The 20409-nt window shown below is 38.4% G+C and overlaps 1 pseudogene; it reads left to right on the top strand.

Moving 5' to 3' along the window:
• Positions 1–6856: 6856 nt before the first annotated feature.
• Positions 6857–12064, top strand: LOC110302032 (annotated as a pseudogene).
• The last annotated feature ends 8345 nt before the right edge of the window (positions 12065–20409 follow it).

The following is a 20409-nucleotide window of genomic DNA, read 5'->3' as shown; positions in this document are numbered from 1 at the left end:
GGTTGTACAAGCTTGCAATCCCACCAACAATGAAGGAGTGTTCCTCTTTCTCCACATCCTCGCCAGCATCTGTTGTCACCTGAGTTTTGATCTTAGCCATTCTGACTGGTGTGAGGTGGAATCTCAGGGTTGTTTTGATTTGCATTTCCCTGATGATTAAGGATGCTGAATATGTTTTTATAAGTGCTTCTCAGCCATTCAGTATTTCTCAGCTGAGAATTCTTTGTTTAGTCCTGTACCCCATTTTTATTAGGGTTATTTGTTTTGCTCGAGTCCAATTTTTTGATATATATATATATATATATATATATATATATATATATATATATATATACACACACACACACACATATATGATATTAGCCCTCAATTGGATTTAGGATTGGTAAAGATCTTTTCCCAATCTGTTGGCTGCCATTTTTTCTTACTGACAGTTTCCTTTGCCTTACAGAAGCTTTGAAGTTTTATCAGGTCCCATTTGTTGATTCTTGATCTTACAGCACAAGCCATTGTGTTCTGTCCAGGAATTTTTCCCCTATGCCCATACCCTTGAAGCTCTTCCCCACTTTCTCCTCTATAAGTTTCAATGTCTCTGGTTTTATGTGGAGTTCCTTGATCCACTTAGACTTGAGCTTTTTACAAGTAGGTAAAAAATGGCTCTTTATCAAGTCTTTATCCACCTCCCAGTCTGTCCTCTGACTGTTCCTCATCCCAAACCACTGCCCTGTCTCTAAGAGGATATCTCCTACACCCTCACCACATGAGTCCTCCCCACTTCCTGGATCTTCAAGTCTCTTGAGGGTCAGGTGCCTATTCTCTCCCTGAAGCCAGACCAGGCAATCCTCTGATGCATATGTGTCTGGGACCTCATATCAGCTGGTGTATTCTGCCTGGTTCGTGGCTCAGTGTCTGAGAGATCTTGGGCATACAGGTTAGTTTAGACTACTGATCTATCAGGTCACCCTCATCACCTTCTTCCAGCTTTTTGCTAATACAACTGCAGGGGTCCCTGGCTCCTGTCCATTGGTTGGGTGTAAGTGTCTAGAGTTCACTCTTTCAGCTGCTTGTTAGGTCTCTCGAAGGACAATCAAGATAGGCTCCTATCTGTATGCACACCATAGCATCAGTAACACTGTCAGGCCTTGGAACCTCCCTTTAGAGATGAATCCCAATTTGAGGCTGACACTGAACCTCCTTTCCCTCAGGCTATTTATTCTCCATTTTTGTCCCTGCAGTTCTTTCAGACAGGAAAAATTCTAGTCAGAGATTTTGACTGTCGGATGGCAACACCATCTCTCTACTTGATGACCTGTCTTTCTACTGGAGGTAGACACTATAAGTTCTCTCTACCTTCTGTTGGGCATCATCTAAGGTGCCTCCCTCTGGGTCCGGAGAGTCTGTCATCTCCCAGGCTTCTGGCACATTCTAGAGGTTCCCCCTAACCTTCCATCTCCAGAGTTTGCATATTTTTGCTGGCCCTCAGAGGTTCAGTCTTGTCATCCTCCCCAATACTTGATCATGTTCCCCCTTTTCCCCTCTCCCTTCCTTCTTCCACCCATACCCCTCCCTCTTTCTGGCCTGGTGATGGCTTTCTTCTCCCTCCCAAGAGGGATTGAGGCATGTTCACTTGGACCATTTGGATTGTTAACCTATTTGAGTTCTGTGGATTGTTTCCTGGGTACTCTGTACTTTTGTATCTAATATACACTTATTAGTGAGTACATATCATGCATGCCCTTTTGGGTTGGAGTTATCTTACTCAGGATAATATTTTTTTGTTCCATCCATTTGCTTGCAAAACTCATTATGTTCATGTTCCTAATAGCTCAGGTATATTCCCTTGGGTAAATGAACCACATTTTCTGTATCCATTCTTCCTTTGTGGGAAATCTGTGTTGTTTCCAGATTCTAACAATAACAAAGAAGGCCTCTATGTGGTATGAACATAGTTGTGCATGTACCCCTGTGGCATGGTCGGACATCTTTTGGGCATATGCAAAAGAGTGGTATAGCTAGGTCTTCAGGAAGATATATTTACAATTTTCGAGGGAACCTTTATATTACCTTCCAGAGTGGTTGTACCAGTTTGCAACACCATCAGCAATGGAGGAGTGTTCCTTTCTCTATACCCTTGCCAACATGCGCTGTCACCTGAGTATTTCATCTTAGTCATTCGATTGCTGTAAGGTGGAATCTCAGTGTCGTTTTGTTTACATTAGCCTGATCACTGAGGACTTTGAACATTTCTTTAAGTGCTTCTCAGCCATTAAAGAGTCCTCTTTGTGAATTCAATGTTTAGTACTATACCCCATTTTTTGATTGGGTTGTTTAGTTTCTTGGTGGTTAGCTTCTTGAGTTCTTAATATAGTTTGGATATTAGCCCTCTATCAGATGTGGGGTTAGTGAAGATTTTTTCCCAATCTGTAGGATGCCAATTTCTACTATTGACTATGTCCTTGGCTTTACAGAACCTTTTCAGTTTCATGAAGTATAACTTATCAATTCTTGGTCTTAGAGCCTGAGCCTTTGGAGCCCTGTTTAGGAAATTTACCCCAATGTCAATGAGTTCAAGGATCTTTCTTTTTTATTAGATTCAGTGTATCTGGTTCTATGCTGTGGTCCTTGATCCACTGGTACTTCAGCTTTGTACAAGATGACAAATATGTATATATTTTCATTTTTCTACATAAGGAACTTCCAGTTAGACCAGAACCATTTATTGAAGATGTGTTCTGTTTAACATTGTGTATTTTTGACTTCTTTGTCAAAGATCAAGTGTCCATAGGTGTGTGGTTTTATTTCTGGGTCTTCATTTCTATTCCATTGAACAACCTGTCTGACTCTGTACCAATACCATGCAGGCAGTTTTTATCACTCTTGCTCTGTAGTATAGCTTGAGGTCAGGAATTGTGAGTCTCCCAGAAGTTCTTTTATTGTTAAGAATTGTTTATGCTATTCTGGGTATTTTGTTTTTCCAGATGAATTTGAGAATTACCCTTTCCATGTCTTTGAAGAATTGTGTTGGAATTTTGATGGGGATTGCATTGAATCTATAGATTTCTTTTGATAGGATGGTCATTTTACTATGTTAATTCTACCAATCCATGAGTGTGGGAGATCTATCAACTTCCTGAAGTCTTCTTCAATTTCTTTCTTGAGATAACTGAAGTTCTTGTCATACAGATCATTCTCAGTTTCATTAGAATTCCCCTAAGATATTTTATATTGTTTGTGACTATTGTNAAGAGTTTTGTTTCCCTAATTTCTTTCTCAGACCATTTGTTATTTGTATAAATGAAGGGTTCTAATTTATTTGAATTAATTTTATATCCAGCCAGTTTTCTGAAGTTGCTTATCAACCATAGAAGTTCTCTGGTAGAATTTGGGGTTGCTCATATATACTATTATATCATAGGCAAATAGTGATTCCTTGATTTCTCTTTTGTCAATTTAGTTTTTTCCTGAAATAATTTGGTTTCTCAACTTATGTTGACTGAGAGTTTTGTTGGGTATAGTAGCCTGGGCTGGCATTGTGTTCTCTTAGGGTCTGCATGACCTCTGTCCAGGTTCTTCTGGCTTTTAATATTTCTGCTGAGAAATATGGTGTATTTCTGATAGGTCTGCCTTTACATGTTACTTGGACATTTTTCCTTGCAGCTTTTAGTATTCTTTTTGTTCTGTGCATTTACTGTTTTGATTATTATGTGAAGAGAAGATTTTTCTTTTCTGGTTCAATCTATTTGTTGTTCTATAGCCCTTGTATAATTATGGTCATCACTTTCTTTAGTTTGGGAAAGTTTTCTTCTATGATTTTGTTAAAGACGTTCTCCGGTCCTTTGAGCTGGGAATCATTGCTCTCCTCTATTCCTATTATTCATAGATTTGCTCTTTTCATCATGTCCTGGATTTCTTGAATGATTTTGGGCAGGAGTTTTTTGTGTTTTGAATTTTCATTGACGCTTATGTCAATATCTTCTACACCTGAGATGCTCTCTTCTGTCTTTTGTATTCTATTGGTGATGCTTACATCTATAATTCCTGAGCTCTTTCTTAGGTATTTCATGTCAAGGATTGCCTCCATTTGTATTTTCTTTATTCTTTCCACTTCCACTTTTAGGTCTTGAACAAATTTGTTAAATTCCTTTCCATGTTTGATTGTGTTTTCTTGCATTTCTTTAAAGGATTTATTTCCTCTTTAAGGGCCTCTGCCTCTTTACCTGTGTTTTCCTTTATGTCTTTCTGTGTGTCGTTTATATTCTCCTTAAAGAACTCTATTATCCTCATGAGATATGATTTTAGGTTAGTTTCCTGATTTTCAGGTGTGTTGTTGTATCTAGGGCTTGCTGTGATGGGAGAACTCGGTTTTGATGGTGCCAAAGTATGTTGGCTTCTGTTGCTTATGGTCTTGTGCTTGTCTCTCTACATCTGGTGTTAGCTGGTCTGGGTATCTCTTTCTGGGGCCTGTCTCTTATGTCCCTGGTTTGTTACACATGTCCTGGTGGGCCTGTGGCCCTAGCTGCAGCAGACCTCCAGTGGGGCCTTCCAACTGTGGGGTCTTGAGAGGGGCATGTACACTCCTGAACTGTTACTCTGGCTGCAGCAACTCTTCTGGGAGGCCTTTAAACTGTGGGGTCTTCAGAGAGCCAGACAAGCTGCTGATCTGTTGCCCTTACTGCAGCAGATTTTCTGGGAGACCCTTAGACTCTTCAGTCTTCAGAGGACCAGTCAAGCTGTTCCTCTGAGAGTAGCTATTATCCAGGGAGGCTTTCAGAATGTTGGGTCAGTAGCCCTGTGTGCAGAGAACCTCCTGGGAGGCCTTCAGACTGTGGTGCCTTTGGAGGAGCATACAAGTTGGTGATCTGACCTGGCAAAAGACACAGGCCAAAGAGGAGTAAAATTCCAGGTGTGGAGGGGAAGGTATTTGGGGGCAAGGGTGATAGGTTCCAAGTCCACTGTGCTCCAAAGGGCTCCCAGCAGCTGTGGCTTTTTAAGAGGGCCCCTTACTAGTTGCCTTGCATGTAGTAGAACTCCTGGGAGGCCTTCATACTGTGGTGTCTTCAGAGGAGCAGACAAGCTGGTGATCAGCCCTGGCAAAAGGCACAGGCCAGAAGGGGAGTGTAATTCAGGGGGCAGGGGGTTTGGGGGTGATGGGTTTCAAGTTTCTGAGACTTTGCAAGATTCCCAGCTGCTGTGGTTGTTTGTGTGGATGGGGGTGTTCCCTTACCAGTTTTCATGTGTGCACTGGAATTCCTAAGAGGCCTTCAGACTGCAGTGTTTTCAGAGGAGCAGACAAGCTGGTTCCAATCTCTCTTACATGTGTTTCAACCTGACATTCAGGAAGTAACAGGAAAGTAAGAAATAGATTTTGCCTGGACAACTCAGATAACTTTTTATGTCAGACAAAAATGATCACTTTTCTGCTTCCTTTTCATAGAAAGATGTCATTCAAATGAACCTTTTTGTTTAAATTGCTCCCCTTACTATAATGTCAGTTCAAAAAGATAAGTAATTTTTTCACATTTCTTAAACAACAGAAAAGTCCAAAGTAGAGGCTTCAGAAGACTTAGGAAGTAACTGTGGCAAGAGACAAGTATCATGAAAAAGGTAAAAAAAGGAAGAAAGAAAGAGAGAAAGAAAGAAAGAAAGAAAGAAAGAAAGAAAGAAAGAAAGAAAGAAAGAAAGAAAGAAAGCAAACAAAAACAACAAATATTCTCCAGAATCATGGTAATCACTTTGAACTAGAATTAGAATTAGAAGTATTTTTCTCTTTGCATAGAGTAATTGATAGAGAAATTGACAGAACTAATGAAATTTTTCATATAAGTTACTTAGTTGTTTGGTATCTTAGGTGTTCATTAGACAGTTTAAATTAAGGCAATCATGGGTGTCATGCAGAAAAATAGTGTTGTCAGGTTAAACGTCTAAAGTAATATCATTGCTATTGAAAAAGTGCCTATGTGCATTTCAGATGAGTCTGCAACGAACAAAGGTTAAAAAGCTATCAATCATATGACCTGTGGCAAAAGGAAGTACAGTGGTAGGATGTGAAGCCAGCCTTTTTTCACAAATTTGCATACCTAAAAAGACTAATCTGGTTGTGAAATCTGAAGTTGATTCACTTTAAATACTACTGAAATGACAAGACAGCAATGGTAAGAGGTATAAATTCCAGACCTCACGATCAGCCACACACAGACTCTTACCCTTCCTGCCCACTTCTGCCTTCAGAAACACAAGTAAGTGCTTCCAGCTACTATTGATGAGCAGTATGAACTATGTTTGAGGATAACAATACTGTTTTACATCATGTGTATGTGATATTTTGCCTGATTCTATTATTCTTGATCTACCAAAGAAAAGTTAAATGCCTCCTTCAGTTAATTTGATTTTTATCTAAATTGATTATTTTCAGATAAACTATGTATCTTGTCAAGCATGTAGGATTTGTGTCTGGCAACTACAGAATCTAAAAGGAAAAGTTGAGAGGTGATTTTGACATCTAGCTGTTTTCAAGCTACAGAATACTTTATCTTGGAATTCATTTGAAATGTTTCAACCCAAAACTAGCACAGCTGATGAGAAGTAAAGATAAGAGAATTCTCTATTAGCTGTTTGCAAAGTCTTAAAGACACTGAACTTGTACCTTCTAGTTAAGAGATATACATTGCAGAAGACTTAAAAATAATAATAATTAATAATTAATAATAATAAATTTATTTGCCAGAATCTGATGATACAGGTATGTCATTTTCTATAAGAATGTTAATTACAGGGTGATGTTTTATTTAGTGAAGTCATTCTAACCTTTGTGCTGACTTTATGCTGTTCTAGGACTTCAAGGTCACACTAAGCCACCATGCATTTGTTTACTGAAACCACTAATAAATTCACACTTGAGATGTACAGGCAGCTCAGAGAATCAGACAACAACATTTTCTATTCCCTGATAACAGCATTAGCAATGCTCCAGCTTGGAGCCAAAGGAAACACTGAAAAACAAATTGAGAAGGTAGGTCTAAGCTTTGTTTTGTTGACCAGCTTGAATTTGTCTCCCTAGCACTCTGTCAGTGTATAAGCAAATGAGCATAAAGCTTGATGCCTGAGAAGAAGAACAAGGTGCTGAGTAGGCATTGCCATGACTGTGCCCATGAAACTAAGGGAGGGACACGCCCTTCCCAAACACGGTCCAGGTGATTCCTGATATCCCTTGGGGGCTAGGCTAGAATAATTGCCTTCAAGTGTTCAACGACAAGAAATTATCTTAAATGGTAGAGACTATTGATGCAAGAAATAGATTGTCTCAGATCTGAATGATGAGAATTGAAGTGTTCCCTAAGCACTGAGAGGATGGGCATCTATTTGTGTGACTGCTGATAGATCAGGTTTATAGTGTTTCTTACAAACACTTATACAAATGTTGGGAGTATATATTTTCCCAAATTTTTAAGTTTTTTGCCTTTATTTTCAGGAGTTTGTTCTGTCTTCTTTTCCTTGGATTTAGATAGAACTTTAAGTGAACTTTTCTTGTCGTACTTAATGTCTCTCCCAGGTTCTTCTTCAATTCAATGAAACCACCAAGAAGACAACGGAAAAATCTACACACTGCCATGTAAGTGCAGGGTACCTCATGCCTAGAAGAACTGTAGATTTTTGACAGCACTATAATTTAAAGTGGCCACTTTACATTTAAAGGAATCAGTCTAGAGGGGAATTTCCAAACAAAAGAGATTTGGATGTGGGTTAGTGTGATGCTTCTTTCTCATAGTCATTATGTTCATTAACTACAGAAGAAGGTCAGTATTGGATGGAGAGGAGGATAGTCAAGATTCAACTCTTGTTGTGCCCCTCACAGGTAGGAACCATGACCAAAGCTCTGCCCTGATGAAATGAGAGGGATTCTATTAAAGTGGGAGTAAAAAGGAATATGATTCATCATATATAAACACAAAAATGTCTGAATTGTACAAGTAAAAATCCACAATAAATGTTAGACGGTATTACAAGATAGCAGTATTTGTCATTATCACAATAATGTGACTAAAACAATTGTATCTTAATTCAACAATTGGATTAAGAGAAATAAGCACATATTCACATATTAAGAGAATTAAGCACATCTTGGAAAATGACTGTTATCACAACTATATGTTTTTAACCATTCTACCTTCTTAGCAGGAAAACAGACGTGTTCTGATTCAGAGTTACTTAGATGCACAATTTGACTCTGTAGCATGTCTTTGAAGAGATCATTAAATCCTCTGAACCTTTCTGTTTTATCTAGACTGTACTCAGACTGATTTTACTTACATGTAGCCTGGTACTTAGATTAATCATGGGCATATGCTATATTATAGGCAGAGAATATTCACCATGAGAGAAGAACCATAAATCAGATTCAAATTGTCTTAAACAATACCATTAAAGGTTATAGATATCAGGGCTGACTATAATAACCTTTTAAATAGGCAAACAGAACACAATCATGTACTAGTGATGGTTAGAAATGACATCTTATCTATAGTTTTGAAGAACATAATCCAAAGCAACCTAAAAACACTACATATTTAGATGAAAAGTCAGCAACCCAGATTATGTAAAGGGAAAAAAAGGCATTTCCTAGAAGAGGTTGAATGTAAAGTAGGAGTATTTAAGATAATACATTACAGCTATCAGAAAATGTTCAAAATTGTCTTTGAGATTACAAGTGTTTGACTATTTATATTGTGGGTTTGGTAATTGCATTAGCAGAGTAATTCATTGAAAACCTTTTTTGACATTGAAGAAAATTTCCATGAACAATTTCAAAAGCTTATGACTCAGTTAAACAAATCCAATGATGCTTATGATCTAAAGGCTGCCAACAGTATCTATGGAGCAAAGGGTTTCCCATTTTTCCAGGTAAGTTGTGCCTGGCTCTGCATCCCTTTAGTCTGCATCCTACGTCCTCCATATATAAATGGCCATAAATAAAAGTAACACCAGGCCGATTCACATAGGCAACACTTGCTTAAGGAGCACCAGCTTCATAATCAAAATTCTAACTGGGTGAATTGTCCAAGAGCCTAGTGACCTATGTGTGAAGCATAGGCTCAGGGACACTTCCATGAGAGAATGTAGGTCACCAGAACTTCCCATGAATCTTTAGTAATGAATCAGCACTGACTGGATCACAGAGATTACAGTGGAGATGTATGGCAAATAGGATGCTTGTGGAATGGGCAGGCCTGGGGAAATCCTGGAGAGAACTGGGGAGGTAGCAGATAATATAGCATTTCCTCCATTGAGGAATGCCCTCAGAGGAGATCACAATGGTTGAACTTAGTGGTAGGATGGCTCATCAGCCAATCAGCTCTTTCAGGAGATTTTACTATGAAATTTGCAAGTCAGGCCCTCTTTTCCACTTGTCATCTGCCAGATGCTATATTAGTGTAAGGTTGCCTTCAGTTTAGTATGTTTTCATATTGCCTGCCTATTACCTCAGTAAAAAATCTTTTTCTTCATAGCCTAACAGCTGCCATCATGATCAGCAGTCAGATTATAGTATCATCACAACTAATAAAATTTGAGTGTTTAAAAATTGTCCTTAATTCTTTTTGGTTCCTTCACATCTCAAAGACATTTTTGGAAGACATTAAGAAGTATTAAGAAGTGAACATGGAATCACTTGATTTTGCACATGCAGCAGAAGAAAGCCAAAAGAAGATTAATTCCTGGGTGGAAAGCCAAACAAATGGTATTGTGTGAAAGCGTCATGGAGGAAGCACCAGAGATTATTGGATTGTCTCCATGTATATGAAGTGAACCAAGAGGAAATATGGATAATTTAGCAGAAAGCCAATCAGTTTAAATACAACAGGAGATTTGTAGTTATTGGTATCTGACAATCTGAGGCCTTCACTCAGACAATTTTCATATCATATCAATTTATCTAAGTTGCAGGCAATTCTGGGAAACTAAGAATAATTGTTAGAAAAATTCCCCTTCTCTTTTGCCAGTCAGAAGTGCAAGGCATTTCTTGTCTCTACAGCTGGATCTCAGACCATTTCCTCTACACTGACATTTGGAAAGAATTTATTACATTGTCTTTACCACCTAGCACAGAGATCTCTCCATATACCTATACCATATCAAGCCTTGGGTAGAAGGCTAGAAGAAGAAGGATAAGAGTAAGTTGACAGCATAGATCCAAACAGTGTGTCTCAGTACTCACTGAGAGTTGACCATTATCACCCAGACAGAAATACTGACAGCCTTTCCTATGACAAGAACTGATGTGTCCATTCCAGATAGCTCACAAAGCACATTGAGGAAGGCTATATCCTATGAACAGATCAACAACTTCTTGTAATGACTTGGGTGAACAGTGATGAGTGATCAGTGGTGAACTCTTGTAAAGCATCCTTCAGGAAAGCTCCTTGTACTGATGATAGACACTTTGTTCTTTCCCTTGAAGGAAAAATCAAAGACTTATTTCCTAGTGGGAGCCTGAACAGTAGCACTATACTGGTTCTGGTGAATGCAGTGTATTTCAAAGGACAATGGAATCACAAATTTGATGAAAAGCATACCACAGAAGAAAAGTTTTGGCTGAACAAGGTACTGTTGGCAGTTTATTTACATAATGACATAGGGTGATGTGTGGATGGTTTAATTTCAGTAAAAGTGAAACCATGGAAAGTCCAAAATAAAATATATCGTGTGTTTTATTTTTATAACTTTATGTGAATAGGAATAACTAAAAAAATCTTTTGGATGGACTTCACTAAACATCAGGTTTATCGGTTTAAAGAATACTAATGTGTTTTGTATCTGCACAATATTATCTGTCGCTTCCTGTGTCTCCCTTGATATGTGTGTGACATGCTGATTTGTTTCAGAATACAGGTAAACCTGTCCAGATTATGAAATAAACAAACAAATTTAACTTCATGTTTCTGGAGGATGTGCAGACCAAAATTGTGGAAATACCATACAAAGGCAAAGAGCTAAGTATGATTGTCCTGCTGCCAGTGGAAATCGATGGTCTGAAGAAGGTAAGGCTTGTGTCTCCTTTTCTTCCTTTAATTACCTGATTTCTTCCTAATGTATCAATGCATGTAAAACACTAAGAAAAATAATTAAGCATGACAATAATGAAAAGTTTAAAGGGAGATATTGTGTCTCACCCTGTAATCTATGTATTTTACACACATCCTGAATCACACTGAAGATTTGTCTAATCAGGAATTAAGCAGAGTTATGAATATATTAAATATCAACATGATGATACTCATATGGAGCAAGTAAAACTTGGTTGAAAGAAATATATAGCACTCTAGAAAGTGTTTATAAATATTTTGAATGGTAAAGAAAAAACATAGAGCACTATATGGTAACTATAAAATATAATACTATGTACATGAAAATATAAAGAATATAAAAATAATATAGGTGGCTAGGAGCATAAACAATAATGTATACAGTTTATTTGTACAAAATGATGATTCTGCTTTTTGAATATTGGAAATAAAATCTAAGTTTAATTATCTAAATAAATATATCTAAACCAAAAAAATCAGTACTTATTTATTGCTAAAGGTTTCACTTTATTTCATTGTTCATGTAAGTTACAGTCTTTCAGTTAATTATGGCAATCTTTTTTCTTCCACTTTTAAAGCTTGAAGAACAACTCACTGCTGAAAAGTTACTAGAGTGGACAAGAGCAGAGAATAATGCATATGAGCGAGTTGTATTTATCTTTGCCTCGGTTCAAAGTGGAAGAGAAAGAAGTATGACCTCTCAGTTCCATTGAAACACATGGGGATGGTCGATGCCTTTGATCCACAGAAGGCTTACTTCTCTGGCATGAACAGCACTCAAGGTCTTGTGGTGTCTAAAGTTTTACACAAGTCCTTTGTGGAGGTAAATAGAGGGAACAGAAGCTGCTGCTGCCACTGGGATAAAATCCCATAATTTATCTTTACAGATTACAGAAGATTTCTATTGTGATCATCCATTCCTGTTCTTCATCAAGCACAGCAAGACCAACAGCATCCTCTTCTTTGGCAGATTCTCTTCCCCTTAAGTGAGGTGTCTCTGCCATGCTTCCAAAGAAGATAACTAAGCTAAATGAAGCCTGGAAACAACAGTTTCTCTTGCATTTATTTTATTTCCCATCTCAGAGTTCTTGCTAAGAATGCATGGGTTGGTGTAGTATACCTCTATTATTTCTAATTTCTCTTTCTTTTCTTCTTCTTTTTTCCTATACACACATACAAACCTAGTTTATCTTTATAAATATTCTCTGGGGAAAATGAAGGGATATATTAACATAATTTCTTCTAATCTAACATGTACCTATGGTCTGTGTTAAGTGAGCTAGAGTAAACCATACCATGTTTAAACTGATTACTATGAACAACTACATTGCTTTACTTGACTTTAGGAGATATCTCTCCACTTTGTAAGCTTATAAATGTTGTGATTTTACAAAAGACATTTTCAATAAAATAATAATCTTTTCAATTTATTTATTATTTTATTATCTTTTCAACAGAAAGTGTCAATTATTCAGGAGGAATATGGAGAGAATTTTCAAAGCAAATTCACCTATGCTAAATCTGGTTTTGTGTGCATATATATTTCTACACATGTTTATTTTTTTAATTTTAAGAGCAAGAAAACTTTGTGGATTTATGGCTTATGTCTTATAGTACCAGGGAACAACTCAAGACCACTTGAATACAGATAAATTCTCTACTACTAAGCCAAGCCTCAAGCACAAATAAAAATTTAAATACTACAATGTGAAATAATGATTTCATCAAAGATGAACAGATTAGAAACATATTAATATTGATATAATTTACTATATCGGCAGCCCTGGTGAGAGATCTGTGCTGTCCAATATAATAATTATTAGTCATCTGCCTTCACATATAAATTAAATGAAGATACCTTAAATTAATTAGTCCACTTTCTTCTTACTAGCTGATGTGGGTAGCATGAGGGACCTTGAGCCATGGAATAGTCAACACTTTTATCATTCAGATTCCATTACCACAGAACACATAACAGCTCAGCTTAAGAATCTAGATAATTCCATGACAAAATTTAACATCAGGACCTTAAGAGGGCTCTTAGTAAATAAAGATAGAAGAGATTGACTATTTAACAGTTAAGATAGAGCTATCCAAATTTCAAATCCAATCTCAAGTTGAATAGGAATCAGTGGCAAGTTTGTACCCAAAATACTATAAGAAAAACAAATGGTTTTCATTCTTAACAATTCTAGACAAGGTAGATAAAAGTGTCAGTCCATTTATAGAGTGTGGCACAGTTTGTGTTTTTACAAAGAACAAATAATAACCAGTACATACATGTATAAATAGAATCTATCTCTGGAGGAATGTTTAAGAAACTGCATCACCACAGCTGAGCAGACAGAAGTGGGGAATCTGGAATATCTGCCTGACCTTCAGGGATGTGTGAGATGAGAAAGTTCTCACAGTGCTTTAACCAAAAGACAGCTCAGCAACTCTGTTAATCTATTTCAAATGCAAGTTGACAGAGCAGGAAGAACCTGCTGCCTTCTCTAACTCTTCTGCTCATCTTTTAACCACCTCTCCTAGCTTCTAAACTTTAAAGAGGAGTGCCTCTTCTCTCAGCTCACTGGCACTGACTTACAGAAACTGTTAGACCTATCTAAAACTATGCAGATATAAGGAGTCTGACCCCCCCCCCCAGATGGTCCCAGATCACGTAAACATTGACTTTCAAAATTATTAGATATCAACTTCCCGTTCATTGCTCTTGAAATACTCCCATGTGTACTAGGAATGGACAGAGCTCAGGACCTATTTCCTTAGAAGAGAACAAAATCTTCCATTCTTGCTTAGTCTCAGAAAGACTTACAGCTATCAGGCACAACGTGATAAGCATCAAAAATTTATTTATTTTGATTTTGGGAGTATAAATAATTTGTAGTTATTTCAGTCAAGCATATTTAATATTAAAGATTTTTATTTTAGTAATCTTTGTATTAGCAAATATGGCTAAAATGAGAATGTATTTATAAAATTGATTCTATCTGTTCATAAATAGTGACGTGGCCTCAAGGCATTTCAGCTGAGAGATGCTGGTAGTGGGAAGTCATGGGTAAGGTAAAGTGCTTTGCTTGGGGTGCACTCAGCAGTTCTGTGATGGAGCATAAATAGCATCTTCCCTGATGTAGTTTTAAAACAGAACATTTGCAACTCATCTCTAGAGAACCACTGACCTTAAGACTAGACCAAATCTATCACTTCCTAAAACACAAATTCTCCCAAACCATGTAAAATTGATGTGATGTTGTCAACATAAAATAACATTTTTGAAGAGATGGTTGATTACAACCAAGTTGTGGTATAGATTAGAACTTATAAATAAACTGTGGCTTTTGAAGACTTCATTGGGAAGAGGTTGAATATACAGTAACTCAAAGTGGAATTCTATATTTCTTTAACAAAGCTTTTGGTATCACATGAGAAATATTAAAATGCAAACAAACAAATATGTCTTTGAATAGCTGCCTTCTGTGGGTTGAAGATGGCAGTTCACAGAACAAAGAAGTGACTCACACATGTTATTATCATCTCAGCAATATTCAAGTCTCCTTTTCTAATGCTTCTGTTACCAAGCAACTTTTTAAGCTGTAATTTGTTGGTGAGCGTACCTGCCTAGCCAGAAGATGTTCCAAGATGACTAAGCACAGCTTACAACTTAGCTCTTCTCTCTTAAGTCAATAAATGCATCTGATTTTAGTTCGCACACCACATACATGCCTTTGAGTAACGTGAAAACCCAATTCCAGAAAGTATTTATGATCCATCTCCAGTTTATGCTCTCTCACACGTTAACCTCTAACTGAACTGACTACAAGTCTCTTTAAGATTAACTACATTACTGATGTTAATCTTCTTACCTCTCTCTTTCTAGTAGCAAACTGGCATCCTTCAAGGCAAGAACTGTCCTGGATCCATGTTGCATTCTATGCTACAAGTGCTTAAATATATACATTGAATGTAATTAAGCTAGATCTATAGAATCTGGTTATCTATAGAAGCAGAAAAATGCATTTGGACCTATAAATTTTAAACTATGTCTTTAAACATCCTGATTCACCACTGGAAAAATTGTCATCCTATAGGGGAAAATTGTTAAAATTCCTGGATTCTACACAGCATGTTCCCTGGTAGTTAAACTAATACAACTAGCTGAGACTGAAATGTTTGAATATTGAGTACCTGTTAGTAAAATATATTCCATATCCACTCTAGAATCACTGAGTAATTCTAATAGGCCTGCCTTTATATGTTACTTGACCTTTTTCCCTTACTGCTTTTAATATTCTGTCTTTACTTAGTTCATTCGTTGTTCTGATTATTATGTGTCAGGAGGAATTTCTTTTTTGGTCCAGTCTATTTGGAGTTCTGTAGGCTTCTTGTATGTCCATGGGCATGTCTTTCTTTAGGTTTGGGAAGTTTTCTTCTATAATTTTGTTGAAGATATTTGCTGGCCCTTTAAGTTGAAAATCTTCATTCTCATCTACTCCTATTATCCATAAGTTTGGTCTTCTCATTGTGTCCTGAATTTCCTGGATGTTTTGACTTAGGATCTTTCTGCATTTTGCATTTTCTTTGATTGTTGTGCCCATGTTCTCTATGGAATCTTCTGCACCTGAGATTCTCTCTTCTATCTCTTGTATTCTGTTGCTGATGCTAGCATCTATGGTTTCAGATTTCTTTCCTAGGGTTTCTATAACCAGAATTGTCTCCCTTTGGGTTTTCTTTATTGTTTCTACTTCCCTTTTTAGGTCTTGGATGGTTTTGTTCAGTTCCATTACCTGTTTGGTTGTTTTCCTGTAATTCTTTAAGGGATTTTTGTGTTTCCTCTTTAAGTGTTCTCCTGTATTTCTTTAAGTATGTTATTAATGCCCTTCTTAAGGTCCTCTACAAGCATCATCAGATATGATTTTGAATCTGAATTTTGCTTTTCGGGTGTGTTGGGGTATCCAGGACTGGCTGAGGTGGGAGTGCTGGGTTCTGATGATGGTGAGCCGTATTGGTTTCTGTTGGTAAGATTCTTACATTTGCCTTTGGCCATCTGGTAATCTCTGGTGTTAGTTGTTATAGAAGTTTCTGGCTGGAGCCTGTTCCTCCTGTGATTCTGTTAGCATCTGTCAGCAGTCCTGGGAGTCCAGATCTCTTCTGAGTCTCAGTGGTCAGAGTACTCTCTTCAGGCAAGCTCTCCTCTTGCAGGGAAGGTGCACAGAGGTCCGGCATTCAGACCTGCCTCCTAGCTGAAAATGAAGGCCTGAAACAGGGCCTGTCCCAGAAGATGTGTTGCCTCTGCAGTCTGCGCGCTTGCCTGCACAGACTAGTCTCCGAAGGACTCAGAACACAAAATGGCTCCATTACCTGCTCAGGTGGTCAGATCCCTCCCAGGTGGTCACCTCTCCTCTGACAGCAAAAGTGCCCTATGTCTGGAACCTGAAATGAGGGTCTGTTGCAGAAGCTGTGTTGCTTCTGCAGTCTGCTCGCTCTCCCTCCACAGTCAGGGAGCTGACCTGCACATACTGGTCTCACAGTGACCAGGGAGACAGATGGCTCCCTCACCTGCTCTGGTGGTCAGAGTGCTCCTGGGCAGCCACCTCTCTTCTGGCAGGGAAGGTGCCCCCGGACGTCTGCAACCCAAAACAGGGCCTGTCCCAGAAGCTATGTCTCTTCTGCCTGTCCCAGAAGCTGCTTCACTTCTGCAATCTGCTTGCTTTCTCTCAGCAGTCCTCGAGCTGATCTGTGCAGACTGGTCTCAGGGGGACCCAGGAGACAAGATGTCTCCCTCACCTCCTATGGCTATCTTTTAACTATAGACTTAAGGTATTTCTCATGCTAAACTATATAATCAACTATCATATTTACAAGGTCGTCAAATTTTTGAGTTTCCTTTCATTGTCTTCTAAATATTAAGTCTCCTAAACAGAAGGAAAAAGCCCTTCTTGCTCCTTCCATTCCACAAAAAGTTTGTATTCCCTAAGCTCATCTTAAATACTTTCATGTTAACAAATGTATCTCTTCTGTAAACTTTTTTTTTCCACTGTTTTTTTTTATTACATATTTTCCTCAATTACATTTCCAATGCTATCCCAAAAGTCCCCCATACCGCCCCCCACTTCCCTACCCTCCCATTCCCATTCTTTTGGCCCTGGCATTCCCCTATATTGGGGCATATAAAGTTTGCAAGTCCAATGGGCCTCTCTTTCCAGTGATGGCCGACTAGGCCATCTTTCGATACATATGCAGCTAGAGACAAGAGCTCCGGGGTACTGGTTAGTTCATCATGTTGTTCCAACTATAGGGTTGCAGATCCCTTTAGCTCCTTGGGTACTTTCTCTAGCTTCTCCATTGGGAGCCCTGTGATCTTGACAAGTGGGACCTCATGAAACTGCAAAGCTTCTGCAAGGCAAAAGACACCATCAATAAGACAAAAAAACCACCAACAGATTGGGAAAGGATCTTTACCTATCCTAAATCAGATAAGGGTCTAATATCCAATATATATAAGGAACTCAAGAAGGTGGACTCCAGAAAGTCAAATAACCCCATTAAAAAATGGGGCTCAGAATTGAACAAAGAATTCTCACCTGAAGAATACCAAATGGCAGAGAAGCACCTGAAAAAATGTTCATCATCCTTAATCATCAGGGAAATGCAAATCAAAACAACCCTGAGATTCTGTAAACTTTTAAGCTATCAGAAACCCACTCAAATCTACCTCAGGAACCAGAGAGTAGACAGCCCAGAGTCCCAAGATAGAACCTAATACAACAACAACAACAAAAAATCAATTAAATGATAACTAATAATAGTCAGCTATACTCATAGATGGTGCCTAGTCCAACTGTCATCAGAGAGGCTTCCTCCACAACTGATGGGAGCAGATGCAGAGATCCACAGCTGACTCCATATTTTGACACATCACCACTGAGAGCCCCAAATCAATCCTCTCTTCTTCCTCTGAACATCATAATGTTGGTAAGAAAGAACCGGAGCTCCCTCTGGTGGCAAGCAAAGGAAATTCAAAGCAAGCAAGCCTGTAACACAGCATTCACCTTCCTCACCCTTGTTCCAACCTTTAAGCTTAATAGAAGTCAAAAATGTTGACCTTATTAGAGCTTCTTAAACTTTCTTGTGGCTGTCTCTATTCTCCCCATGAGGCCTCAGTGTATAACAATCTCTGCAAACCCCCTTGGTACATGGTACATGTGAGGCATCTGCTATCACATCACATCTCTTTGTGTTGGTAGGGTTTTCCAACTTCCAAGAGTGATCTCTACATCGAAGTATATGACACCCTTTCAATTTTCATTATAAATGTTATTAAAATTGTCAATCATGAATAAAACATGAAAATGTACATACCAAGCTAACACTCAAAAACAAAGGCCTGATTGGCTGTCAATTGAGGACAAATTGAGCTTTAAAACAACCCCTAAAATGATGAGATGTACACTGGAATTTGAATGAAAGAGATCAGACAGCTGAACTCTGAGGAGTTCTGACACAATCAGGATCAAAGGAAGGACAGTCAGCGGTCAGATATAGCAAGGTCAGGTAGGACTAAAGATAACCAGATGGGAGGAAGCAAGCTTAAGAACATAAGCAACAGAAACCAAGGTTATCAGAGCCCAATTCTCCTGCCATACCAAGTCCTGGATAAACCATTCCACCTTCTGAAGCAAGATTTGGATCTAAAATCACGTCTCATGATGATGATAGAGGACTTTAAGAAGGACACAAATAACTCCCTTAAAGAAATACAGGAGAACACAGGTAATCATGTAGAAGCCCTTAAAGAGAAAACACAAAAATCCCTTAAAGAATTACAGGAAAACACAATAAAACAGGCAAAGGAAATGAACAAAACCATCCAAGATCTAAAAATAGAAATAGAAACAATAAAGAAATCACTAAGGGAGAAAACCTAAGAAAAAGAACAGGAGTCATAGATGCAAGCATCAGCAACAGAATACAAGAGATAAAAGAGAGAATCTCAGGTGCAGAAGATAACAGAAAACATTGACACAACAGTCAAAGAAAGTACAAAAAGCAAAAAGGTCCTAACCCCAAACATCCAGGAAATCCAGGACACAATGAGAAGACCAAACCTAAGGATAATAACTATAAAAGAGAGCAAAGATTCCCAACTCAAAGGGCCAGTAAGTATCTTCAACAAAAATTTTAGAAGAAAACTTCACTAACCCAAAGAAAGAGATGCCCATAAGTAAACAAGAAGCCTACAGAACTTCAAACAGATTAGACCAAAAAAAGAAACTCCTCCTATCACGTAATAGTCAAAACACCATATGCACAAAAGAATGAAAGAATATTAAAAGCAGTAAGGGAAAAAGGTCAAATAACATATAAAGCCAGACCTATCAGAATTACACCAGACTTCTCACCAGAGACTACAAAAGTTAGAAGATCCTGGGAAGATATCATACAGACCCTAAGAGAACAAAAATGCCAGCTCAGGCTACCATACCCATCAAAACTCTCAATTACCATAAACGGAGAAACCAATACATTACATGACAAAACCAAATTTACACAATATATTTCTACAAATCCAGTCCTAAAAAAGATAATAGGGAGCATCTGTGGGAGACATCTTGGATCCCAGACTCCACCAAGACTACTCTGCACAGAGGATAGGTGTCCACCAGACCCGGGGGGGCTTTGCCTGAGCATTTGTGGGAAACAACTTGGTTCCTGGACTCCACCAAGACTAGTCTGCACAGGTGAGAGTGTGGGCTACAGAAGCTAACAGCTTCTGGGACAGGTCCTATTTCAGGCCTTCCTCTTCTGCCAGGAGGCAAGTCTGAATGCCAGATATGTGTGCACCTTCCCTGAAAGAGGAAAGCCTGCCTGCAGAGAGTGCTCTAACCACTGAAACTCAGGAGAGAGCTAGTCTCCCCGGTCTGCTGGTAGAGAATAACAGAATCACAAGAGGAACAAGCTCTAACCAGAGACAACTATAACAACTGACTCCGGAGTTTACCAGATGGCGAAAGGCAGGCATAAGAATCTTACTAACAAAAACCAAGACCATTCCCCATCATCAGAACCCAGAACTCCCACCTCAGCAAGTACAGGGCACACCAACACACCCGAAAACCTAGACCCGGATTTAGAGGAATATATCATAATGATGGTAGAAGACATCAAGAAGGTCTTCAATAAGACCTTCTTCTCACTTAAAGAAATACAGGAGAACACTGCTAGAGAGTTGCAAGTCCTTATAGAAAAACAGGAAAACACAACCAAACAGGTAGAAGTCCTTAAAGAAAAACAGGAGCCGGGCGTGGTGGCGCACGCCTTTAATCCCAGCACT

The sequence above is a fragment of the Mus caroli genome, chromosome 1, assembly GCF_900094665.2.
Source record: "Mus caroli chromosome 1, CAROLI_EIJ_v1.1, whole genome shotgun sequence".
Taxonomy (NCBI): Eukaryota; Metazoa; Chordata; class Mammalia; order Rodentia; family Muridae; genus Mus; species Mus caroli.
This window is presented reverse-complemented; position numbering and strand designations above follow the sequence as displayed.